Source organism: Leptonychotes weddellii, chromosome 12, assembly GCF_054177405.1.
Source record: "Leptonychotes weddellii isolate Sample4059 chromosome 12, ASM5417740v2, whole genome shotgun sequence".
NCBI classification, from domain to species: domain Eukaryota; kingdom Metazoa; phylum Chordata; class Mammalia; order Carnivora; family Phocidae; genus Leptonychotes; species Leptonychotes weddellii.
In genome coordinates this window covers 31,993,703-32,021,263 of record NC_138380.1, presented here as the reverse complement: position 1 = coordinate 32,021,263, position 27,561 = coordinate 31,993,703, and the positions used below count along the sequence as shown (strand labels likewise).

The 27,561-nt window shown below is 34.7% G+C and overlaps 1 protein-coding gene across 1 annotated transcript in view; it reads left to right on the top strand.

The window, feature by feature from the left end:
- FOXP2 (forkhead box P2) overlaps positions 1-27,561 on the top strand; it is a 548,145-nt gene that overhangs the window by 153,186 nt on the left and 367,398 nt on the right. The window contains exon 3 of the mRNA XM_081800223.1: positions 5,984-6,074. The gene's annotated coding sequence lies outside the window, so the exon portion shown is untranslated. The remainder of the gene's footprint in view (positions 1-5,983; positions 6,075-27,561) is intronic.

Below are 27,561 nucleotides of genomic sequence, written 5' to 3'. Positions count from 1 at the left end.
TAATAGGTGTTTAGTATCTGCAATGATTGAAGAGGGAAAAAGTCTTTTGTACAATTTGAAATTTCAGCCATTGCTGTTCAACAGATATAAAGTTTCAGTTATGCAAGATGAGTAAGTTCTAGAGATCTGTATGACATTATGCTTATAGTTAACAATAGTGTATTGTGCACTTAAACATTTATTGAGGCTAGATCTCATGTTAAGTGTCCTGACTACAATAAAAAAAGATATCATTGAAATTTAATTTTAAAGTATCTTTACATATTTGCATAGATATAGTAATGCATTTTTACACAGTTCTACCTAGCTTTTGCTCTGAGTGAAATCCAAAAAAGCAGAATCCTAAAAGTAAGTGTCCTGTCTTTATCTTTTCCTTCAATGACTGCCTATTCACCTTCTACCTTATTTATATTATGTTTATTTATTTAATTTTGATTTTTATATTCTCTGACTGAACCTGGCTATAAAATGGATATTTTCAATTCAAAACTAGAAACAAATTTATAAATGTAAAAGGCATTTGTTCTATCCCTGAATAGATATGTTTTGAACTGTACCCAGAATGTCAGCAAACTTAACTTTCATTGTGGCTTCAGTTATTTTCAAGGTGAACTTTTATCTCAGTTCAATTTCTATGACTTTATCTCCTTAGTGGTTTGATAGGGATGTGGTAGAACCTGAAGCCTTCTGTCCTCCACCTTCTTAGATCTGGATGCTATTAACTGTGGGGTGGGTCAGCCCAACAAGAATAAATCTTGCATAGGCCCCATTCTGCAAAGATAATAATGCTTACATGATTCACCCGATGTGGCTAAATGATAGTGAATCTAAGTTTTTATTCGTAATTGGAGTACATCTTTTTAGCAATTCTGGGATCTCCCTTTACCTTCTACTCCATAAAGATGGCAGGAGGATAATTTGAGAACCAAACTCATAGAATAAATTTCATGTAGATTAGCTATAATTAGTATTTATGTGTATATGTTTATACAAGCTTCAAAGCTTTGCATCTTGGGCAGTCATCACTGCAGGACGGCTCCAGTATTAGCTACCAAAACTAAAAATCCTACTTTATTAAGGTGTAGGTTAAATCACTATTTTTCAAACTTTTGAAATGGTATTCTATACTACGTTCTCAATATTATTTTAATTTCCAAAATCAAATGAATATTGTGCCATAGTAAATCAAGGCAGTGGAACAGAACACTCCTTTGTTTCCATGTCTTACCTTTTTTGAAAAATCACTGAATTAAATTTTGTCTCCGGATTACAAAGGCAGTATCGCTGTCCTGGTTTAGCTATGTCTGTTTTATCTAAAACTTCAGTTTTAGATTCCCATGCCTCTCCAGTTCCATGTTGATTAGTCAATGAATGAATACATTCATTCAACAAATATTTATTGACTGCCTACTACGTGCAAGGAAGCAGGTTGGGTTTATTGAACTCAAAAGTGAATTGAGCAGACAAGCATCCCTGTGCTTGCGGACTTCACATGGTTTTAACCAGAGTTGGGTTGCTAGTTATAGGGATGTATGTATCTCTGAATGCAGTTTCATAGTATTTAACCTTTGCAGAGCCAGCTTTTTAAAAATCTAAGCTGTTTCCTTTCTTAATATTTGTAACATCTGCACAAATGATAACAATATGATGTTCCTCTCGTGTAAATGCCTGCTGGAAAATGCTTTCTGAGCCCTTCCTAAGTTTTGTTAGGAATAGAACAGCTGTTCATATAGAATATGGACTGTCTGCCTTCTGAAAAGTAACTTCCCCTGTTCCCCAGAAGCCCGTGGTTGTTTCTTTATCCTGCTAGCTTACATCCCCATTACCCAACAACTGGAATTAAACTTAGGCGTTTGTTGTTTTGCTGGGGTTTTGTTGTTTAATTATTCTCAATGAAGTGTTGGTTATACTATCAAGTCTTTGTAACCGATGAGCAATTATTTGCTTACTCTTATCTGGCTAGAGTTAACTAGCTTGTTTCTAGATAATAAAATAATTCTTAGTTCTCACCATTCCCCAAGAAGACCTATACTGTATAATATGAAAACAGAACTGAAAATGTTAGTGCGGTTTTTACTTTTGAGCATCAGTTTACACATTATGACCTACATAACAAATGTATTTTATTTACTTCAGATATTTTTAGTATATTCTTCCAAACTGTGGGATTCACAAGACTAAGGATTTGTGTTATGCTATTTTGCGGTAGCATTCAGAAGACACTTAATTTACACTTAAGCTTTGTACAATGTAATTTTTTTCTTTTTTGTTTAAAAAACAATTAAATGATAGTATTTCTTTTAGGACATATCTTCATTTTTGTTAATTAAAAGACAGGAGGGTAGAAAATAGTAACAAAGAGTTCCAATGACACATTAGAACACTAAATCTCTTTCTTGAGTATCAGCGAGTTCTTAGAAAAAATAAATACAATAAAACTAAACCACCTAGTCATTGTTCTCTTCATCGAATACAGTTTTTAAAGAAAACAGGTCAAACCCTTTGTGAATATCAGAGTGATGATCTCCTCTCCTACCACAACAAACGTTAAATAAATTCGTAATGCAATTTAAAAGGCTAGAAGAAATGTGTAAATGTGAACCACATAGGGATCCTTTTATCCAGAAATTCTTCTTTGACTTAAATTAAGTGCTGCCTATATATATATTCATATATATACCATGTTGCTCAGTACACTGTAATAACTATTCATTACGTATTCCTCATTATACTGCACACTATGAAAGCAGGGTTATGGCTTTATCTTAGAGCCTGGTCAACCAATCAATGTGTGTGAATGTGTGTATGCAAGAGAATTCTAATTAGCCTCTTTAGCTCTGGTTTTGCCTTTTCCTTTACTGGCTGAAGTTGTTGTTGCTGTTTTTTAAATTAAGTGATCATTATGAGAATTGTGATCAGTAATCTATGACATATTTTATATTTTCTTTCTTGAGCTTTAAGTTACTAAAATAATACATACTTTTTAAAGTAATATAAATAATATTAAATAATAATGATAAATTAATGCTTATTTAAATAAAATAAAATTTTATTTTAATAAAAATGCAACTGTGTATTATTGTGGTGATAACTTGTTTACTTTTAAAATTAGCTTCTTTATCTTTTGTATTTAATTTTGACTTTAATCAAAGAAATACATGCACACAGTTAAAAAATCAAATGGCAGAAGGCTTATTATAATGAAAAATAGCATTCTTCTGCCTTGTATCTTCCTACTACCCAGACCAACTATATAGAAGTAACAAGTTTCTGGCATTCATATCCACAATTTATTTTATATATCCATAATTGCAAATGATATGCTTATCGCTAGTTCTTGATTTATCTGTTTTTCAAATTGATATAATGAATAATGAATTCATTTCAAATGAATAATGAAAATGAAGAAACTAGTGAGAGAGAAAAGCATGCAAATAAAAAAGTGAATAAAATCTAAGTTAACATATTCTACAGTTGATATCTGCATAGGGTGTTTTGGGTCCATAAAGAACAGGTAAGTATTTTAGGTCTCCCAAATTACTTTGAAGAATAACTGTATTATTTATGCTTCCATTACCAGTAAACAAAAGAGTGCTCATCTTTCTGTATTCTTGCCAACACAGTGTAGAATCCAGCATTCAAATGTGTGCTCTTCTGATGGCATGAAGTGGTATCTTACTGTTTTTTTTTTTAAATTTGTATCTTCCCAATAACTAGTGATTTTGAACATTTTAAACTATACTTGATAGCTGTTCTAGCTTCCCCCTCTGAGAAACTGCCTGTTCAGTGTTTTTGCTCATTTTTCTATTAGTTTTCTCTGAATATATATTTTAATATTAATTCCTTGTTGGTTTTAAGTCTTCTCTCAGTTTATTTATAAAATTTATCTATGGTATCATTCATTGAAAAATTCTCATTTGGTTTGGCCAGATCTATCAATTTTATGCCTTACTATTTTAGGTCTTGTTTCAGAATTATTTTTTAATTTTAGGTGTCAAAAATAGTCACCTAAGTTTTTCTATTAGCTTTGAAAGGATAGCTTTCACATTTAAAACCCTTTAATCTCACTGGAATCCAAATTCGTACATGGTATAAAATAAGGAGCTAAGTTTATTTTTTGCCAGATTCTGAGACGGTTTTTCTTTGTCCATACAATAACTCAGCACCAACCTTTTCTTTTACTTTGTGATGTTACCTTATATAAAACTCCGATTGATATGTGGGCTTATTTCCAAACTCCATTTCTCTGTCTGCACCTGGCTTTGGCAGTAAACCTAATATTTGGTAGAATGGATTCCCTCTCTTTGTCCTTTATTTATTTATTTATTTTTTAAAGATTTTATTTATTTATTTGACAGAGAGAGAGAGAGAGAGAGCGAGCAGGAACACAAGCAGGGGAAGTGGGAGAGGGAGAAGCAGGCTTCCCGAGGAGCAGGGAGCCCGATGCGGGGCTTGATCCCAGGACGCTGGGATCAAGACCTGAGCCGAAGGCAGATGCTTAACCGACCGAGCCACCCAGGCGCCCCTCTTTGTCCTTTATTTTTGAAGTTTACTTTGAGCTATAGCATATACTTTTAAAGTGGGTTTGTGGATTTTATTTAAAAATCTAGAATTTATAGATTGATTTAGGAAAATTTGATATCTATGGAAATGGGAAGGAGAAAATAAGCCAATATGGAATTAGGAAATAATTTAGATTGCTACATATTAATAAGAAATCTATTTCTTTTGGTGGCATATAGCAGGCAAAAAATTATTATGGAAGAAAGATTAACACAAGGAAAATCAAGAGGGGAGCCTGCTCATGTGCAAAATTCTATCATTAAGAGACAAATGAACAATAGAAGCAATAGAGAAAGACTGCTAGAATGTGAAGAACGGGCATTTAAATTACCTTAATTTTTGTGACTTCGAGTTACCTTGATAACTAAAATAATGGTTTCAAACTATGCTTTGCAGAATACCTGAGACTTTGTAGAATACCCCCAAGGTACCTGGGAAAAGAACGGGTGGTACTGAATAGTGGGGGCTCTGATTCAACCAGAATACTTGAATACCTCATTTTTATCTGTGTAACTAGTTGACCCGTCACTAAGATTTTATTGGAAGAAAGGATTTTTAGCCAGAAGTGTTTGGAAACAATTTAAATAAAATTAGTGAAATGTCTAAATGGTATATGATGTCATCCATCCTTTTCAATGGCTGTGGAAGGCATTGCTAATAGAATACAGGACTACTTCCTGCTAGACTCAGATTTAATCTCCATATAGCTTTCCATGTGGTCACTAACAATCAATCAAGTTGGTGTGTCAATCAAAATCCATTTATTACCTGTGTACTATTAAATTCTGTAATTTTGTTGGTCCTTAAGAACACTTATTTTAGCCTAAGAAAGGTATGAGCTAAATCTTTCAGATTAAAGAAGGAAGAGGCTAGAAAAGAGAGTTGTTAAGTAGGAAATGGGTCTAGGAAATACTCATTCAAGTAACTATTAAGGTAATAACCCTTACTTTGCAATTATAAGGAGAAAATGCTTACTACCAATGTGTTAATTGTGGAAAAGCCTACAAAGCTCATTAAGTATGTGTTGAAGAGGCAATTGAAATCAGTCATGTTTTCAGTTGGGAATCTTGAGACATAAATAATTGTATTATATAAATTATAAAATTTAATCACCAAAAGTTTAAACCTGCCAAATCAGTGTAAGAGTGGGAGATAAAATCTGCATCTCTTAGAGATGCATCCCATGCTGTCTCCATGGTCCTTGCTTTGGTCCAAACAATAGATTTTAAACTTCTCAAAATTAAAATGTAGAAAAGCATGTTCATACACATTTGAAGAGTTCCAAAGCAATGAATGCATTAACAGTTATCTTTATTTGAGGTTGAGTATGTTTTATGTGCTATGAAGTCATTGAACTAATTGTGACAAAAATTTAAAATTAATTTTTAAAGCAGTGACAGTTATTTGTTTCTATTAACAGGGTTATTCTAATGTGATGCTGGGATTGAGTTTACCTAGGACTCCATATCAAGGTTGACTCGAAAGTCTTGTGGAAGATCTGGGAGAAATTCGTAAGTGGCCTTTTGATAATTCTTTTTGGTTCGTTGTGCTTTTGTCTGTTTTTCTAGTGTTTATTTTATTCTTTAATTGTTTGGTTAGGTATCTTTGCCCAGATGTTAAAGTTATTAGTGAACCACAGAGACTTGTGGTTCCTATAGTATGACTATAGGAATATTTACCACTGTCGCTTCTCTTGCCTTTCCCATTTCACTCCTTGCTGTGCTTTCCCTTCCTATTAAACTTGGTTTCTTTTTTTTTTTTTGAAAATTATTACAAATTTATGCAGAAGATGAATTTGGTTTTGAAATATTGAAATGATTAGTCAAGAAAAGCACTTGGATTATTTTTGGTTATCATTATGCGATTTTTTATACTCATGTTTTCAGTATTACTTTATTAAGATTGAGTTGATGTTGAGGTTTTTGGGGGAATCTAGAAATGCCAAAAATAAAGAGAATAATGTACTGGTAATGATTTTTTTTTTGAAACTTTGATTTTTCATATAAACTTTTTGAGATCCAGCAAATCAGCTGTTTAGAAAGCATTTGTTTTTGTTTGTTTGTTTTTAATGTTGTACTTCTTTAAATCTAATGGAAATTTTCCTTGATGTTTACAGTGTCAATTTAGAGACCTTTAAATCCATTGTTTGGTATAAAGCAAGGGATACAGACATGGCATGAGGTGCATTTCCAAAAGATGTAGATTTATTTCCCACTCTTACTCGATATATAATGTTTCTGTAAAATTATTTTTTCAGTGTCACCACTGAACTATGGTATCAGTCAAGCAGTAGGTTATAGCTGGCCAAATCTGTAAAAATATAATTATAAAAAGAAAACTAAAAGAAATTTTAGGTGAGCAGTTTATATCATTTCTCATCCTAGTCTTAACCCCAAGAGAAGCCATGGTGTCTGGTTTCTTCTGAATTATTTTTATTTCTTTCCCACCCCACCCCAGAATTCTTTATCAGTGGGGTTCACCGAAAGTGTAGGACAGGCCTCAGGATCCTTGTTGCTCTGCCTATATTGCTCTACCCATTTCTGAAACTTTCTCCAGATGGAGGTTGCATATCTTCCCTAAGATTTTTTTCAGTGTGCTTGAATTATATAGTCAAATATTTCTCAGGCATTTTACCTACTTGTTTTGCCTGTGGACTTCGTATTTTGTACCAACTTTATTATTTTGCCAGATATAGAAAGAAAATGATTCCACATTTATTTAGGATTTAAGATTTTTAAAGCACTTTGGCAACTTTTTACTTCATTTTACTCTTTAACTAAACTCATTAATTTTACTCTTGCATTGCTTATGACATAAGGATGACCTTATTATCCTATGTTTAGTAAGTGGGGAAACTAAAACACAAAGAATTTAAATGATTTGGGAAAATTAATATAGCCTGTTGTGATTTTATAGTTAATAATAAAGAATAAACAATTAGGTATTACTAGACTATCTGCTAAAGCCCAATCATTTTTTTTTTTCTGGGTTAAGTCCTTTATGCTTTCTATAGACAGTGGCTTTGTTGATACATTCTGTCTTTATAAGAACTTTTAATATTTAAATCCTCATTTGTTGAGTAATAGGACATTTGTTTTAATAAAAGTAGGGAGATTTAAGACTTGTAAGTGGGAGGTACCTGACAATGAACATCATGAAACCATGAAAGAAAGGATTTTTAGAAAATAGTCTTTTTCCCAGAAGGGAAACATAAAAAGGTTAGTTCTCAAAACTGCTTCCGTAACTTGCTAATTAGACTTTTTCTAGGCGTATGCTTATAGTAGTTTTTATATTTTTTTTTTTTAAGATTTTATTTATTTATTTGACAGAGAGAGACAGCGAGAGAGGGAACACAAGCAGGGGGAGTGGGAGAGGGAGAAGCAGGCTCCTGGCTGAGCAGGGAGCCTGATGTGGGACTCGATCCCAGGACCCTGGGATCATGACCTGAGCCGAAGGCAGACGCTTAACCGACTGAGCCACCCAGGCGCCCAGTAGTTTTTATATTTTTAAATGAAGACCAGCCACATATTGGTGGAAATAATGCATATGCAAAATGGCAGTGGTTCATCTTAATGAAAAAATACATTCCAAAAAAGTGTTTTTTTCTTGGGAATATATAGAATTATGGACCCTAGAGCTGGAGGCATTATGACAAGAGAAGAGTGGCATGATGGAGAGGCAAGGATTTGTGAGTCAGGTAGATCTGGCTTTGCATCCCTCTAGCCATATGCTAGCATTTTTAATCAACTTTGGTTAATTTCCTTAAATTGTTGCACATCGGTTTTCAAATTGTAAAACCAGGGACAGATACATGGTTTGTTGGATTATTGTAAAAATTTAGCACATGATACATAGCTGTTTTCAAGAAATACCAGTTTTTTTCTTCAATTGCCACTGTTGTGTTCCCTCCCCTCCCCAAATCCCTAAAGTGAATACTTGGTTGAATCTTCCTCTTTTTAAGCAATTTCTTTAGCATTATCCCCATTTTATCTCTCAGAGAGGTTAAATAACTTGCCCTAGCCTCTACTTCTAAAATGGTAACTAAAATATTATTTCATATAACTTACAACTGAGACCCATTGTGTGTTTGGGTCAAGTGGTGGTTGGCTGAGTGTGGATGTATATGTGTGTGTTTTACTTCATCATAGTCATAATTATTTTCAGAGTTTCCATCATAAGAGTATTAAATTCAATTAAAATATAAGTTTTAGTTATTTCAGTGTACTAGAAAGAAACTTTATTCTCATACTTAGAGAAATTGCTATAAGCTTCATAAATACTTGTTAAAAATTAAGCATCATACATGAAAATATATTGGCTCAAATTTTCAAGTTATCGAAAAGTAAATGGACCAAAGAGGAAGCTGATTTGGCTGATGAGGGTCTGGGTCAGTGATTTCTACTCACGGCATGCTGATATTCCTTAGCAAGAAATAGAGTGGACAGAACTGCAGATAGACAGGCTATAGAGTGTAGCTTTGAGAATGGAGACTTGGAAATCAGATTGCCTAGATTTGAAGCTTGGGTCCAGGACAGACTTACTGTATGTGAAACCACGGACAAACCATTTAAACTGTCTAACCCTTAATTTCTGAGTCTAGAATATAGAGATAAAAGACCTACTTTACAGAGTAGGCTTGAGGACTACGTGTATAAATTCATATAAACATGTATAAATTCATAGCAAACATTAAAAAAACTGGGTGTTTTATTTCCTATTGTATTAATTTTACAATTGACTGTAGTTTCAGGCTATTTAGCAAATATGCTGTATAGCATTCTAACTTTGGTCCAAGAAATGGTAAAAATGAGATAGTTCTGTAAATGTGATTTTTGTGCTTTGGTCAGCATGTGTATTAGTTTTCTACTGCTATATGACGTATTACATATTTAAAAGCTTAACACATATACTTTTGTTAACTCACAGTTTCCATGGGATAGGAGTCCAGGTACAGTTTAGCTCAGGGTCTCCTAAGGCTGCAATCAAAATATTGGCCAGGCTGCATTTTCAAATGGAGTTCAGAATTCTTTTCCAAATTCAGTGGTTTTTGGATGAATTTAGTTCATCAGGGTTGTAGGACTAAGATCCTCAGCTCCTAGAGGCCATCTACAGGTCTCATGCGTGTGACCCTCTCCATATGCAGTCCACATTATAGTAGCTTGCTTCTAGAAAGCCAGTAGGAGAATCTCTACTGTGTGATAGCAAGATAAAGCCATATGTGTATATGTATGTATGTGAATATAGAGTGTGTTTATATGTATTAACATAATCATTGAAGTGACATCCCATAACCTTTGCCATATTGTATTGGTTAGAAGCAAGTCATAATCCTACCCACATAAAAGAGGAAGGAATTCTATAGTGTATGAACATGGGGGCCACCCTAGGGTCTGTCTGCCACAGCATGATAAACTTCTTAATTTAAAATTCATATAACCTATTACTTTAGATGTTTACAATTAGGTACTATTTAATAAAAAGAAATATTGTCATTAATGGTAAACTTTTATTCTCAGTTATGCTTATGGTGTTACTCCTAACAGGTCATTCCTCCCTGTCTAAGATTTATCCATTATTTCATGCTGGCTAACCCAAGGTTAAATGCAGCCTACCCTGGTATTCTATACTCTCCAGAATCTGCCAAAACCCAATTACTAACCTTTTCTCTTCATTATTCTGATATAGATACCTTGAGCTGCTTGCCTTACACTTGCCTACCTTTTTGTCAATTCACATCCTATTGTTTTTTTCTTTTCTCTATCTCTTTAAAGCACATTTACATCTCTACCTCTTCATTGTACTTGTCCCGTTTCTTTCCTCCTTTTCAGCCAGCCTAGGGCTTTTCCTGCAGAGCATCATACCTTTCCATAGATTTCATCACTGTCCTTGGCTTTGTGGGGAATATAAGGATTAATATTATACTGAATAATGATCTCTAGGGCGCCTGGGTGGCTCAGTTGGTTAAGCGACTGTCTTTGGCTCAGGTCATGATCCTGGAGACCCGGGATCGAGTCCCGCATCGGGCTCCCTGCTCGGCAGGGAGTCTGCTTCTCCCTCTGACCCTCCCCCTTCTCATGCTCTCTCTCTCTCTTATATAAATAAAATCTTAAAAGAAAAAATACTGAATAATGATCTCTAAAGTAAATGTAATTTGATAAGCATGTATATTTGTACGATAGTGAGCCAGGTGAGAAGAAAATGTGAAATGTTTAGATTTCACCTGTAATACTGGTTTTCTAATATGCAGAGGCCCCTTTTAATCTCTTGCTTGTTGATCACATCAGTGTTAGAGAAGTGTACATTTTTGGCATTGGGTAGGTCTGGCTGCTGGTCTGGTACTGGTTCTTTTGTAGAAGAGCTGATTGGAGTAGTTTAAAACACTCTTTTACAGAATCTGAGCTTGCAAAATCTATTCTACTAACCTATCATGCTAGTTTTCTGTTACTCTTCTTTAATGTTGTAAAGGACAGAATTATATGGAAGCATCTGGATATGTGAACACATATTTGGGGTCTTATTCTTTGAAATAATAATACATTTGGTCTCCAGAAGAGTGGGTTGAGAAGTATATATCTGCAAGTAATAGAGCAACATTTTTTTATAAATTCATATTAAATCGTTATTCCAAGTTTCACTCTTAACTGATTCTACTGTGATCATAGAACCTGGGCAGAAATACAGCATTATATTTAAAAAAGGTGGAAACTTATTTCTATCAAAAAAAAAGAGTTTACATTTATAATTTTAATTTTGCGGTTTGGAGTGATCCACTAATAAAATTTCTGATACCATTATACACAACATCAAAATATGGATTTTAACTGGCCTGCTTTTCAATTCAACTGAACATTAAGTACATTTTTAATGGTCTTATTTGCTGGAAAGAATACCATTACAATAATCTGCCTTTTACAGCCCATATCAAATATGAACCAGCATCACTTATTACAAAGTTTGTGCTTTGGGAGACATTTTCACGGCATCTATCAGTACTGCCCCACATTTCTTGGAATTAGTCTTTAATGATATCATTTTCCAAAATGAGTTGTTGCTCAAACTTACTGATTGTTTTGTGGTTAAAATCTGATCCAGCAGCTATATTTAAAATGTCATACAAATTTGTAAGGAAAGATCCCCTGAAACTACTGTTAACATTAGTAATTGTATGAAAATATTGTAGGAGAAATGTGATGCAGCTTGATTTTTTTTTTTTTTTAGTTTTTTTCCCCCCTATATAATATCTGAGGGATGAATAAAAAACCTCATTTTTAACTGTTGGCAATTCCTGTTCTTACTATTGTCTGCTGGAGAACAGAGGACTATTACTGTAGGTGTCATGTAAAATAAAGTTGGAGGCTGAAGCCTTCTTTGTGCTGTCAGCCTTATTAAGGAGCTCTTCATGTGTTGAACCCAGCACCCGGCATTGTATAAGTGATGCATGGGAGAGCCTGGGGAGACCTTTCTCTCTCTTCACTGTGGCTTTATTAGGTCTGGCTCACATGTTCGTTGTTGCTCTGCCTATCCAACTTTCTAGCTGCAACTCACAGCACAGTAGGTCTAACATAGATTGACGCCTTTGCCTCAAGACTGATTGAAACTTGTGTCTCAGAGTTGCTAATGCTCACTGAACCATTTTATTGAAGATAAAGTAAATAAAATAGATTGCCATATGAGAATTCTCTGAAATCCAGTGGAATAATTTGGCAGGTTTAAGCCCATAAAGAAGGCAAAGCGGTGAAACAGATGTGAATACTTTTTATGTTCAGTATATCAAGGGATAAATATTCTTGTTATATTAGGCCTAAATATTCATTTTTTGTCCCTACAATTAAATGTTAACCATAATTCTCAATTGCCATATTATTTTTGGTCTTAAACAATGGGTCCTCTGTAAGAAAGTTATGTGAATAAAAACTTTTGAGACTACAATATTGTGTGATGATTTTTTTCTTTGCCTTTTTCTGCTTAAGTGCATGGATCAGTAACCTCAGATTATTTAATAAACAACACGAATGGATTTGCCAAAGTGCACTCTAGAATCTTAAGGTTGGAAAATAACAGTAAACTTTAGCCTACTAAAAGATGCTAGTCATCTTGAGTGTTTTATTCATTAATTAAGAGTATGTGTTCACATGAGAGCAACCTTTTTTGGAAATAGTTCTATGAAGTTTTTTTGTGTTTCGCTTTTTTTTTTTTTTACTATAACTATTAGATTTATATAAAGAATTTTAAAATATATGTTTTGTGTATATTATCATCTGAAATAATTTAGGAGGAAAAAAGAAGTTAAAGTGGCCTTAGCATCTTGAATTCTGTGAAATTATAATGACAATAGTATATGATACCATAATATATGTTGATATATTTAATTTGTAAATTACAAGGATCTGAGCACTTGCCTGAAGATGTGTGAAAAGTCTGCTGCAGAGAAATGAAGATCTCTTATTTGATTGCCTGGGTCAGATTAAAAGTAAATATTTACAGAAGAAAGATCAATAAAAAGGTTTTGTTGGAAAAGTTTCTGAATTTGCTAATTAAATATAGCATTTCTCCTCAATCTTATAAAGAATCTGTCAAATAAATACTTTCTTCTGTAATTTCTCTTGTGTTTTTTCCAAATGCAAAATAGTTGTAGTTTATACCCCTCTTTAGTTCATTTAAAAAATTTGCTAATACATTTTATTCATTTGTTTCTTAGATAATGATTCATGCTTACTTTTTAGTTATATCCATTAAATACATTTTTCTTGTCTCTAGGTACCCAGTAGCCCATCAGTTCTCACAACTATGGACTATTTATGTTATAATAATTTCAACTAACTCTGTCATCAATTAGATACAAAACATGCAATTTATTCTCATATAAACAATGAACCATCTTAAATATCTGACAGTCTTTTTTACCATTGTAAATAATGTTATCTATCAAGAATTGCTAGTTCTTAACCATAAGTTTGACCCTTTTTCCTCCGTAGGACTCAGTCAGTCCCAGGGTTCGGGATGTCTCTGACAGCATGCAGGGCTGAACAGCAGTAAACATGCTTCATGTTTTCTTGCAAGTGAACTGGAAGAGAAGTTGTGCTCACATTTCAGTTTTTTCATATAGCAAGGCTGGAAGTATAATTAGTTATTCGATATTAAGTAATGTTATATTCTTAGTGTTCAGGTGCCCTTTATTTTATATTTCTCTTCCTTGTTATAGTCTGTACATATTTCTCTCTGGTTATTCAGAAATGTTAAAGTCCATTCCTCTATCCAGAACTACAACCCATTTACTCTGGTCTCCAACTATTTATCTCCTTTGAGATTTTGGTTTTCAATGTGAACCTGCCTTCAGGAAATTGTGTGTTAAGAAATGTTTTCTTGAAATGAGGAGAGCATTACTCTGAGACCCTGGGAAACCTTAGTCCCTTTAACAATCTATGCTAGACGTTTAGTAATATGCCAAACTGCAAATAAGAGGAACTTACAGTAGAGGAAGTGCATTTAATGAGTCAATTCCTGATCTCACCCTTGATTTCTTTATACTCTACCTCCTCTCTTGTCACCCTTTGTTCCTGCTTTGCCTTTACACTTAATTCTACTTTTCAAAGTACTTTATTGTCTCTTTGTATTACTAGTTTTGGGAAAATGTGTGTGCTTTTGGCATTAATGTCTGGTCCCTCAGACAGCTCCCTGGGCTCCATGTGATGATGATGATGTTGTCGATCAGGATGACATTACGACTACTATTACTACTATGACTGCTATTGCTACCACCTGCCATTTATTTAGTACCAAGTACTCTTCTCAGTGATTCACTAGCAATAACTCATTTAATACAACCTACGAATTAACTACTTATGAGGTAGAGACCATTATTGTCCCCAATTTTTAGGTGAAGGAGGGGGCTCAGAAAGATTAAATAATTTGCTCAATGTTGTACAGTTCATGTAAGACACAACTAAGATTTGAACTAAGACACACTAGGTCCAAAACCTCCAGTGCTCTATTTCCAGAACTGTTGAACAGTCCTTCTTCTCCTGTGGTTCTACTTGTGGCCCAAAACATACTATGTATTTAAACATTAAGAGGTTTATTGACCAGTTTATCACTCTGTATATTCAGTGTTTGGAAACTAGCATAGTCTAAATGAGTTAATTTCTGAATTATTGAATATATTTTAAAACAAATCACCTTTCTTCTTTCAGTTGAAAGGGATTGCTTCATAATTACTTTAAAATTTTATTAGGCTGACCATGCATTCTGAAACCTTATTTGTGTTTTCACTACAGGTTTAGCAATGTTCTTATATAATTATAACAAAGATATTTAATTAACTTAGAGCTTAATTAAAACTTAAGTCCAAAATCTTAAAAAATATGCAGCTTCTAGCCCGATGACCATTTTATACTTCATCCAGGACACTTTTGAGAATAAAAAGGATTCTATTATTATTTATCCTGGATAACAGGTATCCATTGGGATTGTCTTGGGTGAGTAAGTATGGTCACTCTGCTTCAGCATACACTTTTTGTTGTTGCTCCAATGTCTTTTCTTCTCTGCTAACAGAAGCCTGATATTATTGAGATAAGCTTCATTATTCCACATAGCATGTACTTCGTGGGAAACTGACCCTGTTCCCAGCTCCAACAGGTAGATACTAACTAGTTTAGGCCAATTATGGTAATTCCATTCCCTTGTCAGAAATTGTTTATTTATAATAAATATTAAACAGTGTTAAATGAGTTCATTAATAAATAAATTTAGTATTTAATTAATTTATTATATCTAGAGCTCTCCTTACCTCTTGTTCAAGTGAGATAGTAACTTCCCTTTTTGTTTAATACTTTTTTATTTAGATTTTTTTGTTATTTAAACCTATAAATATTCTTTTTTTTTTTTAAAGATTTTTATTTATTTATTTGAGAGAGAGAGAATGAGAAAGAGCACATGAGAGTGGGGAGGGTCAGAGGGAGAAGCAGACTCCCTGCCGAGCAGGGAGCCCGATGCGGGACTCAATCCCGGGACTCCAGGATCATGACCTGAGCCGAAGGCAGTCGCTTAACCAACTGAGCCACCCAGGCGCCCCAAACCTATAAATATTTTGATATACCCATCTTAATCATTATTTGAAGAGCTGTACCCTAACCAGACTTTTACTTTACAGGGATCTCTATTTGCATAATATAGGATCAGCTTAGTGAAGTGGACTGAGGAGCTCAAGGGTGATAAAACAGGGATGGGGGTTTATCTCCCAACAGTTCAGAAAGGTTATTAAAGGAATAGAGAAGTGGTTTCTGTGTCTTTTGTTTTCTGAAAATAATTTAAGAAAATCAAAGGATTACACAATAGCCATTTACACTATTAAATGGAACAGAAACATTCCTAGAAATCTTTGAGAAGTTTTCTTACAGGAAGGCTTATTCCAATTTTTTCAGCACCTGTCCCTACAACTCCCCCACTCCCTCTTCCACATATACACACACAGATAAAATGTCACGCTTTGTGGGATTTTGAAGGGAATGGAAAAGAGATTGAAACTACCATTTTTTTTTCCCCTCATCTGAAAATAGCTTGCTCCTTTGGCTCAACTTCTTGTGGTCCTATTACAAATTAGGTGATTAGATATATGGATTCTTATGTTCCCTTGTACCACAGATAAGGAATCAACCTAACTAACCATGGCAAAGGAAACTAGTTAGATAAATTATATCATATCTAAACAGAGGAATGACAAAGAATATTTAGATAAGTCAGTAATGCATTTTATACAACACTATTTCAGAAACATAGGTCTTAGGAGGACTTCTGTAAGATGGTAACATGGGAAGATCCTGAACTCCCCTCCTCCCATGGACACTCCAAATCTACAGCTACACATGGGTTATTTACCTCTGAAAAGGATCTGAAAACTAGATGAACTACTTCTTCACACCAAAGGATAAAAATACCACATCGAGATGGATAGGAGAGGTAGGTACATGGTCTTACCCCCACCTCCTCTCGTATAGTGACATACAATAGGGATGGATCTCACCAGTCTGGTGCTTCCCCCAGAGGATGGAAGAGTTGGGGCTCAGCTACACCAAACCCTGGGATCTGCACAGGAGAAATGAGCTCCCAAAATGTCAGGCTTAGTAAACCAATATGGCTGATCCAGGGGACCCAAAGTGCTGTAGGAAACAGATTTCACTTTTAAAGGGCTTGTGCGTAGTCTCACTTGCTCTGAGACCCAGAAAAACAAACAAACAAAAAAGGTGAAAAGTGCTAGACTATATTTGAAGGAGATTTATTCGCTTACCTAAAAGCATCTGGCTGGGCCCCCTGGGTGGCTCAGTCGTTGAATGTCTGCCTTTGGCTCAGGTCATGATCTCAGGGTCCGGGGATCGAGCCCTGCAACAGGCTCCCTGCTCTGTGGGAAGCCTGCTTCTCCCTCTCCTGCTCCGCCTGCTTTTGTTCCCTCTCTCGCCATCTCTCTCTCTGTCAAATAAATAAAAATCTTTAAATAAATAAATAAAAGCATCTGGCTGGCTCAGTCAGTGGAGCGTGCAACTCTTGATCTCGCAGTTGTGGGTTAGAGCCTCACATTGGTTATAGAGATTACATAAAAATAAAATCCTTAAAGAATCTGTTGGAGGGGAAGAGTGTTGAAACTCTCTTCAGAGACCAAAGTACTGGTGGATGTCAATGTTAACACTCTCCACCAACCTTGCTAGCTTAGATGGCTGAGCTTGAACGTGGCACCATCCTGCTACCTTGCTGAAGCCAGATTGCGCAGACAGTTATGGCAGTCTCCCACTCCCTGGCTGGGGCTGGTGAGTGCTAGCAGTCATGGCATTCTCCTGCTCCTAGATTAAAGGTGTGCACAGATAAGACACTTTCCTGCTATATTCCTGAAACCATGGGTGGATGCAGTCAAGACATTTTCTTGCTGCCTTTATGAAGCTAGGGAGTATGCCCTGACCCCCACCCTCTCTAGCTACTTAGCTAAAGCCAGCTGGTGTATACAGTCCACACAGGATATGCCCCTTGATCACCTAGCCCTGGTGGCTGAAGGGGCTGGCATTCCCAAGATCCATGGAAAGGTAATAATTGGAAAGACATTTCTTGGTAGGCCACCAGCCCAGAGCACTGAAAAGACAGCACACTAAAACACAATCCCAGTCTTCCTGTGAAAAAGTCCTATTTCCTTAGCCTGTGCTTTAGCCTGAAGGTCAGGTTTCAGGTTTCCCACAGATCTAGAGTCTAAGAAGACATGCCCAGGGAACATAAGCAGGGAGACACCATCCTTGTGCACCTCTTTAGCCTTGCTATGACTCAACAAGACTTCCCAGAAGGCTTATATGCTCATCTGGAACTCTGATTTTTGCAGCTGTCACCTAGGGGATACCTCTATATATCCTGGGACAGAGGCCAGAAGGGGTTAAGCTTGTGGTCCTACAGGACTATATATAATTTCCATACTTTAGAAAATGCCACTTGAGGGACTGGCTTCTAGTCAGCCCAAAACTAGGTGCTAAATGAGATTCCTCCCTTTGGAACTCTGACAGGTCTTGGCACACCCTCAACAATGGGAACATATCAGAATGAATCAAGTGGTTTAGACAATCACAAAGTTTCAAGAGACAACCAAGAGCTAGGGCAAGGTTGAACAGAAGATTTATCACCAACACAAGGCCACTCCTTTAAAACTACCAGAGGTAGCTTCTTCACCTAATACATAGAAGGAAACACAGAGAGTCAGGCAAAGTGAAGACACAAAAAAATATGTAACAAATGAAAGGATGAGATGAAACTTCAGAAAAAGACCTTAATGGTATGGAGCTAAGTAATCTGCCTGATAAAGAATTCAAAGTAATGGTGATATAGATGATCGCTGAACTGAACTCCAGAGAAGAATGGATAAATGCAGTGAGAAGTTCAACAGTGAGACATGAAGTATAAGAAAATACCAAATAGAAGTCACAGAGCTGAAAAATACAATAACTGAAGTGAGAAATACCTTTGAGGGGTTCAACAGCAGACTGGGTGAAGTAGAAAAATGAATTAGCAAGCTGAAAGACAAAACAATGGATCTTACCCAGACAGAGCAGCAAAAAGAAAAAAAAGAATTTTAAAAAATAAAGACAACTTAAGGGACCTGCAGGACAGCATCAAGCAGAATAATATCCACATTATAGGGGTTCCAGAAAGAGAAGAGAAGAGAGAAAGAGACAGGCAGAAGACTTACTTGAAGAAATAATGGCTGAAAACTTCCCTATGAAGGAAGCAAACATCCAGGTTCAGGAAGCCTGGAGAGTTCCAAATAAAAGGAACCCAGAGATCCACACCAAGACACATGATAATTAAAATGTCAAATTTAAAGATAAAGAGAGAATCTTAAAGGCAAATTTAAAGATAGAGAATCATAAAAGCAGCAAGAGAAAAACAAATTGTCACATACAAAGGAATCCCCATAAGGCCATCTGGTGAATAGAAACTCGAAGGCCAGAAGGGTACAGTGTGACCAATTCAAAGTACTGAAAGGAAAAAACTTCCAATCAAGGACACCCTACCTAGCAAGACTATCATTCAGACTTGAAGGATAAAGAGTTCCCCAGACAAGAAAGACCTAGCTAAAGGAGTTCATCACTACTAAATAAGACTTACGAGAATATTAAAGGGACTTTTAAGCTGAAAAGAAATGGCACTAAATAATATCAAGAGAACATAATGAAAGTAAAAATCTCACTGGAAAAGGAAGGAAATAATAAAGATCAGAGTAGAAATAAATGAAAAAGATAATATAAAAGATCAATGAAACTCAGAGCTGGTTCTTTGAAAAGATAAAATCAATGAACTTTTAGCTAGAATCACCAGTGAAAGAGAGAGGGCTCAAATAAATAAAATTGGGAGTGAAGGAGGAGAAGGTACAACTGATAGCACAGAACTAGCGGAGATCATGAGACTACTAAAACAATTATATGCCAACAAATTGGACAACCCAGAAGAAATGAATAAATTCCTAGAAACTTACCCTCTTCTAGGACTGAATCACGAAGAGATAGAAAACTGAATAGACTAGCAAGGAAATGTTATCAGTAATCAAAAACTTTATAAAAAACAAAAATCCAGAAGCAGATAGCTTCACTGGTGAATTGTACCAAATATTTAAAGATTTACCTATCCTTCTCAAACTCTTCCAAAAACTAAAGAGGGGGGAATGCTTCCAAACTCATTTTAAGAAGTCACCGTTACCCTGATACCAAAATCAAACAAGCACACCACACAAAGAAAATTATAGGCCAATATTCTTGATACACATAGATGCAAAAAGCCTTACAAAAGATTAGCAAACTGAATTCAATGAATATTAAAAAAAATCATACACCATGATCAAGTGGAATGCATTCCAGGGAATGCAAGAATCATTCAACATCTACAAATCAATCAATGTGATACACCACATAAACAAAATGAAGGATAAAAATATCATTTCAATAGATGCTAAAAAAAAACATTTGACAAAATTCAACATCCATTTATAATGAAAGTTATCAATAAAGTGGTGATAGAGGAAATGTACCCCAACATAAGGCCATATATGACAAGCCTGAAGCTAATATCGTAGTTAATGGTAAAAGGCTGAAAGTTTTTTTCTAAGATCAGGAACAAGACAAAGATGCCACTCTCCCCACTTTTATTCAACATAGTACTGGAAGTCCTAGCCATAGTAATTAGCAAGAAAAAGAAATAAAGGGCATACAAATTGGAAAGGAAAAAGTAAAACTGTCACTATTTGCAGATGACATGATACCATATATAGACAACCCTAAAGACTCCACCAATGATATTATCTGATATAGAGTTAGTATCCAAAAGCTATAAAGAACTCATCAAACTCAGCACCCCAAAACCAAATAATCCAGTTAAGAAATGGGCAGATGATATGAATAGACATTTTTCCAAAGAAGCCATACAGATGGCTAACAGACACATGAAAAGATGCTCAACATCACTCACCATCAAGGAAATACAAATCAAAAGTACAATGAGATATCACCTCACACCTGTCAGAATGGCTAAAATCAACAACACAGGAAACAACAGATGTTGATGAGGATGCGGAGAAAGGCGATCCCTCTTACACTGTTGGTGGGAATGAAAGCTGGTGCACCCACTCTGGAAAACAGTATGGAGGTTCCTCAAAAATTTAAAAATAGTGCTACCCTATGACCCAGCAATTGCACTACTAGGTATTTACCCAAAAGATACAGAAATACTGATTCGAAGGGACACATACACCGCAATGTCTATAGCAGCGTTATCAACAATAGCCAAACTATTGAGAGAGTCCAAATGTCTATTGACTGATGAATGGATAAAGAAGAAATGGTACACACACACACACACACACACACACACAGGAATGTTACTCGGCCATCAAAAAGAATGAAATCTTGCCATTTGCAAAGGCAAGATTATGCAATGAGGAGAAGACAGTATCTTCAATAAATGATATTGGGAAAACTGGAAAGTGATGCAAAAGGATGAAACTAGACCACTGTCTTGCATTTACCATATTAACTCAAAATGAATTAAAGACTTGACTGTAATACCTAAAACCATAAAATTCCTAGAAGACACAGTTGGTAAGCTCCTTGACATCAGTCTTAGTGAAATTTTTTTTTGCCAAAAGTAAAGCAAAAGTAAACAAATGGGACTACATCAAACTAAAAAGCTTTTGCAGGATGAAGGAAACCATCAACAAAACAAAAAGGCAGCCTACTGAATAGGAGGAGATATTTGCAAATCATATATCCAAAAAGGGTTAATATCCAAAATATATAAAGAACTTACACAACTCAATAAAAAACAAACAATCTGAGTAAGAAATGGGCAGAAGATAGGAATAGATAGTTTTCCAAAGAAGACACACAGATGGCCAGTAGGCACATAGAAAGATGTTTAATGTCACCAATCCATAGGGAAATGCAAATGCAAGCCAAACCCACAATGAGATATCACCTTAAACCTGCCAAAATAGCTATTATCAAAAAGATAGGAGATAAGTATTGGTGAGGATGTAGAAGAAAGGAAACCCTTGTGCACTGTTGGTGGGAGTGTAAATTGGTGCAGCCCCTATGGGAGGGAGTATGGAAGTTCCTCAAAAAAATAAAAATACAAGTACCCATATGATCTAGCAATTCCTCTGCTGGGTATCCATACAAAGAATATTAAACACTAATTCAAAAAGATATATGCACCCCTGTGTTCACTGCAGCATTGTTTACAATAGCCAAGATATAGAAACAACCTAAATGTTCTATTGATGGATGAATGGTACAGGTGTACCTCAGAGATATTAAGAGTTTGGTTCCAGACCACTAGAAGAAGGCAAAGATCCCAGTAAAATGAGTCAAGTGAATTTTTTTGGTTTTCCAGTGCATATGAAAGTTATGTTTACACTCTATTGTAGTGTATTAAGTGTGTAATAGCATTGTCTAAAAATGTATGTAGTATGTAGCTTAATTAAAAATATTCTCTTGCTAAAAATGCTAGTTATCATCTGAGCTTTTAGCAAGTTGTAATTACTGATCACAGATCACCATAACAAATAAAATAATAACGAAAAAGTTTGAAATATGGAAAGAATTACCAAAATGTGACTCAAACATGAAGTGAGCAAATGCTGTTGAAAAATGGTGCTGATAGACTTCCTTGGTGAAGGGTTGCCACAAACCATTTTTTTTTTTTTAATGCAGTATCTATGAAGTTCAGTAAAGCAAAGCACAGTAAAACAAGAGATGCTTGTATACACACACACAGACACACACACACACACAGGAATACTATTCAGCTATTAAAAAGAATAAAATATTGCCATTTGCAACAACATGGATGGATCTTGAGGCTATTATGCTAAGTGAAATAAATTAGAGAATGACATACATCATGTGATTTCACTTACATGTGGAATTGTAAAAACAAAACAAACAAAACAAAATGAAACTCAGATTTGTAGAAGCAGAGAACAAATTGGTGGTTACCAGAAAGGAGAGAGTTTGGCAGGGGAAAAATAGGTAAAGGGGTTCAAGAAGTACAAACTTCCATTTGTAAAATAAGTCATGAGGATATAATGTACAGCGTGGGGGTTATAGTCAATAATATTAACTTTAGGGCGCCTGCATGGCTCAGTCGGTCATGCATTGTATTCTTGGTTTTGGCTCAGGTCATCATCTCAGGGCCATGAGATGGAGCCCCATATGGGCTCCACACTTAGCGCAGAGTCTGCTAGAGATTCATTTCTCCTCCCTCTTCCTCCCCCTCTGCTCCTACCCCTGCTCTCTCTCTCTTTCTCTCTCAAATAAATAATCTTAAAAAATAATATATTAACTTTGTATGTTGACAATGATAACTAGACTTATTGTGGTAATCGTTCTGCAATGTATACAAATGTTGAATTACTATGTTGCATGCCTGAAACTAATATGATATGTCCATTATATCTCAATTAAAGAAAAATAATATGTTTTGATTAAATTCCTTAGTTATTCATAGGAAAATTACTAGAAATACGTATATATTCTATACTATATATGTATTTGGTAAGTATGTATATTATATATGTGTCATATTTTATGTAATATACATAATACATATAGATTATATATATTTATATATTTGTGTATGTGTGTATGTATATATACACACACCAAAATGTTATCAGTGGTTATTTCTGAGGGATAGTTGTAAGTTTTTCATTTTCTTATTTATTATTTTCTGTATGATTTAACTTTGTTCATCAAACATATATTTTTTTCTTAAAAGTAAGAAAAAATTTTTAAAAATAGAAAATAATTATTAAATTCTCAATCAGTGGCAATTATCTAATTAGTGTGTAATTTACTGCTATATATGGTTAATCAGGTGCTCCATTGCTCAAGCATTCCAAGGAATAAAGATTTACTGTATCTTTGCTTGTGTTTCTGCTCAGGATTTTAACACCTTTAAAGACAATGATGTTGTAGATCATGTGGTTCAAAAGCCTTTAAAAATTGGAATTTTTATCCATAGAGGATTTTTTTCTTGATACTGTACACTTTTTAAAACACTTAAATATTAGCTCCTAAGTGACTTATCTTTTAGAACTGTCATTTATAAAACCTGAAAAGGATTCCTTTCCCTGTATAAACTAATTTAAAATTAATCCTAAGAAGGGACGGAGTAGGCCAAGTGCTGCTTAACACCCTGAGTCATAAGTCCACCATTTATAACAAATATTTTGTAATTCTCCCTTTACTAATATGAAATGAAATTCTTAGATATGTTTTGATACATATAATTTCAAAAATCAGTATAACAGAAAATGTAAATGATCAGGAATGACTAAATTAAGAGATTTTATGAAGTAGTCATGTAGTTGCCCTACTTGTAGAATAACTATAATTATGATAGCTAAAAATAAGAGGATACATGAGCCATGATTAGTGCTATTTCTCAAAATGATGAAAGTGGGACAGTTCTGAAGAAAATAAGTATTACCTTAATACAGTATTACTGAACTCCTGATAAACTCAGGGTATATGAAAAAGTAGATTTTATATGCAAAATAAGGTTAGGTCTAGTCACAAGTTCTTTATTTTCATGAATGTTTAGAAAAAGTCTTGCAAGATGCAGTAGTTTTCTTCTTTATTTCAGGATGACTAGCAGACATGACCCCTGCCCACATGTGGTAACAATGTCTCAAATTGTTACAACCAAAAATTCTCTCATAAATTTCCAGAACTCCCTTTATAAAGCAGTGTGGCTTCCACCACTGAGAAGCTTTGGTTGCGTTGTTGAGAGACTGGAGTTCTTTGTCTCTGCTACTATCTGTGAAGTTAGACAAGTCTATTTATCTGTCTGAAGTTCAGATCCATGATTTATTGGTGGAAAATGATTTTTAAAAAGGCATTTTGCACTAGACTTCTATGATCTCTTTTAAGTATCATATTTTGTAAATACGTAAAATGAAGTATGTTACTTTTGTCAGCATAACTTGGCAAAGTCCTCGAGGAATGTTTGTTCAGACTTACCTTCTTAGATGATTCCATTGTGTCTCAAGGTCTGGTAAACATCCCAAAGAATAGGTATTTCCTCCAATCTCCAGTACTTGGCATTTGTATAAATTCTCTGTGGTTTGCCACCTAATTTTTTAGTCAGCTCATTGAATGTAATTAAAAGGGTGGAGGTATCACTCATCACTAAATAATAATATTTGAGAAATTGAGCATTTGTGATTGGTATAATAGAAAGCAGAAGTAAGTCCCCGAGGCTGGTGATTAGCAGAAGTCAACTCATAACTTAAGTTTTAACTGTAGATTTCAATTACCATCATGATTACTTAGCAATATTTATTGACTGCTCTCTTGCATGTAATTCCATATTTTGATCTTTGTTAACTAATTGAATGCTCTTTAGGAATTCCCATGTTTTTACGTTGGTTGGCAGAGCACACATTTGCACATATGCAAATATGAATCATGCAGAGAAATGACAGTGTACATCTTTACAGTCACAGTGTATGAAATTTTGATGGTAAAATATATTGGGTTATTAGAAATGTATATAGATGTTCAAATATTAATTTAGTTAATGCTATGAAACTTCCTACTTGCCAGATACTTCTCTAAGCAGTTTTAGAAATTAACTTAGTCCTCACAGCTACTTTAAAAGGAGGTAGTATCATTCCATTTTAAGTTGGAGAAACAGACGTAATTAGTAATTTGGAAGGGTGGAGCCAGAATTTAAACCAAAGCAGTCTGATTCCAGAGTTTATAACTTTAATCTAGGAATGATTTAATCTAAGAATTATTGCGATAGACATACTCAAAGGTGACTCCATAATGAGTCATACCTTTGTATAATCCACTCTCTTCGAGAGGGCACTACCTATGTCTTGTTTCTAGCCAGCTGAATATTGCAAAGGTGGTAGGATAGTCATTCCTGTAAATAAATTATGTTATATAAAACTCCATTTTAACAAACTGGAGTCAGAGATGATCCTACTATGTGTGAAGAAGTAAGATAATGCGTTTTGAGAGTACCTGAGAAATTGCTGTCTTTCACAAGCAGGCTCTCCGGGGCTAGGAGAACCCCCAGCCTATAGCCAGCAAGAAAATGGAGCCCTCAGTTTTACAATTAAAAGGAACTGAACTCTGCCTCCAGTCATGTGAGCTTGAAACAGAATCTAGAGCTCCAGGGAGAACACAGCCCAGCCAACCCCTCGATTGCAGCTTTGTGAGAGCCTGGGCAGGTGACCCAGCTCAGCTGTGTCCAGACACCTGACTCATAGAGATTCTAGAATAATAAATACATGTTGCTTTAAGTTGCTAGGTTTGTGGCAATTTGTTACACAGCAATAGATAACTAATATAATTATGAATAGTTGACGTAAAATCCGTATCACTTCCTGTTAAACAAGTAATTTTCATAGATAATGTGAAACTTGATTTTTAAAGGATAAAGGTTGAGCTGTTTGGAATTTTAACTGCACATGATTATGAAGAATCTTATACACATATAAGAAAATATGACTGAAGATATGTTTGGAAAATAGAAGGTATTTATTAAAGAGTTTTCTGGTATTCTAAAGGAAATCTCAGATATCACAAAGTGAATCTAAAAAGTCATTGAGGGATTTTAGTGGAGGGCTTGTTTGACCAAAGCACTGAAGTCAAGAATAACTTTCATGGAAGCATTCATCTTTCATGCCCTCTGATAACCAGTCCTTATCTCTTTCTTTTTTTTTTTTTTTAAGGTTTTTTAAAGATTTTTAAGATTTTTTAAGATTTTAAGCAGGGGGAGTGGGAGAGGGAGAAGTAGGTTTCCCAGAAGCAGGTAGCCCGACACGGGGCTTGATCCCAGGACCCTGGAATCATGACTTGAGCCGAAGGCAGAAGCTTAACGACTGAGCCACCCAGGCACCCCAGTCCTTATCTCTTTCTTTGTAGATCATTTTCTACCTTTGTTTTATAGTTAATCTTTCTCAAAAATTGATTTTTACTCATGTTTCCTTAATATGGTCAACCTTTCCTATTTGTGGTATGCCTTAGAAATCTGAAACTAGTGTATCTTTATCTTTTTGAAAATATACTTTTAATCTCAAATTTTTGGATAGTTTCTTTTATTCATGTTGTTGATCAGTTGGAACCTTTGTGAGCCATTATGATCAATAATTAACAAAATAAGCTAAATTTAATTAAAGTATGTAAAATTAGAACATTAACAGCATAAGTAAACTGATGCTTCTAGAATGAGGAAAACATAAGATATTTTTATTCAGTTATTCATCATTTTACATTTTAAAGCTGTAGCCATTATCATAGATGTATTAAATACCTTAAAAAACTCTGTTTAATAATTTTTTAAGAATAATGATTAAAGTAAATATGGTGCTAGATATTTAACAGAAGGACCTTAAGTGCAATTATAATTAAATAACTTAGATGATTAGATAATTGTGATTAGGTGCAACAAATAGCTACATTTTAGTTTATATGATAACAAATAGGCATGGGGGTCTACTTAAAATTTTTAAATTTCTCACTAAAGGATTTTTTGTTCATGATGTAATCTAGGTGATCTATTTATGGCCACAGAAAGTAGTAGCCTTTAAGAAACAAACATTTTAGCTTCTGCAGGTCTTTAATTAATATGGGTTTCTAATTTTTACATTTTAAATGGTTTAGTGATCAGCCACTTGAAGGATGGTAAGTGTATGTATGGGGTGTGTGGGGGGGTGCTCTTGCTGGACTAGGGAATAAATAAAATATGTAAAATTTTAAATAAGTATCCTTCACTGTTAAATTGTTATAATAGAATTTACAAATTGATATTAGATGATTGCAATCTTTATAATCCGTGTTCTCTTAGTTATACTTTATCTTTACTGATTGTAGTTAATATTTCCCACATCTCCTTTGCACATACAGAGCAGTGGTTTGAAATATTTCTGTAACAACTTTAAAAGGAAAACATGTAAGGGTAGAAAAT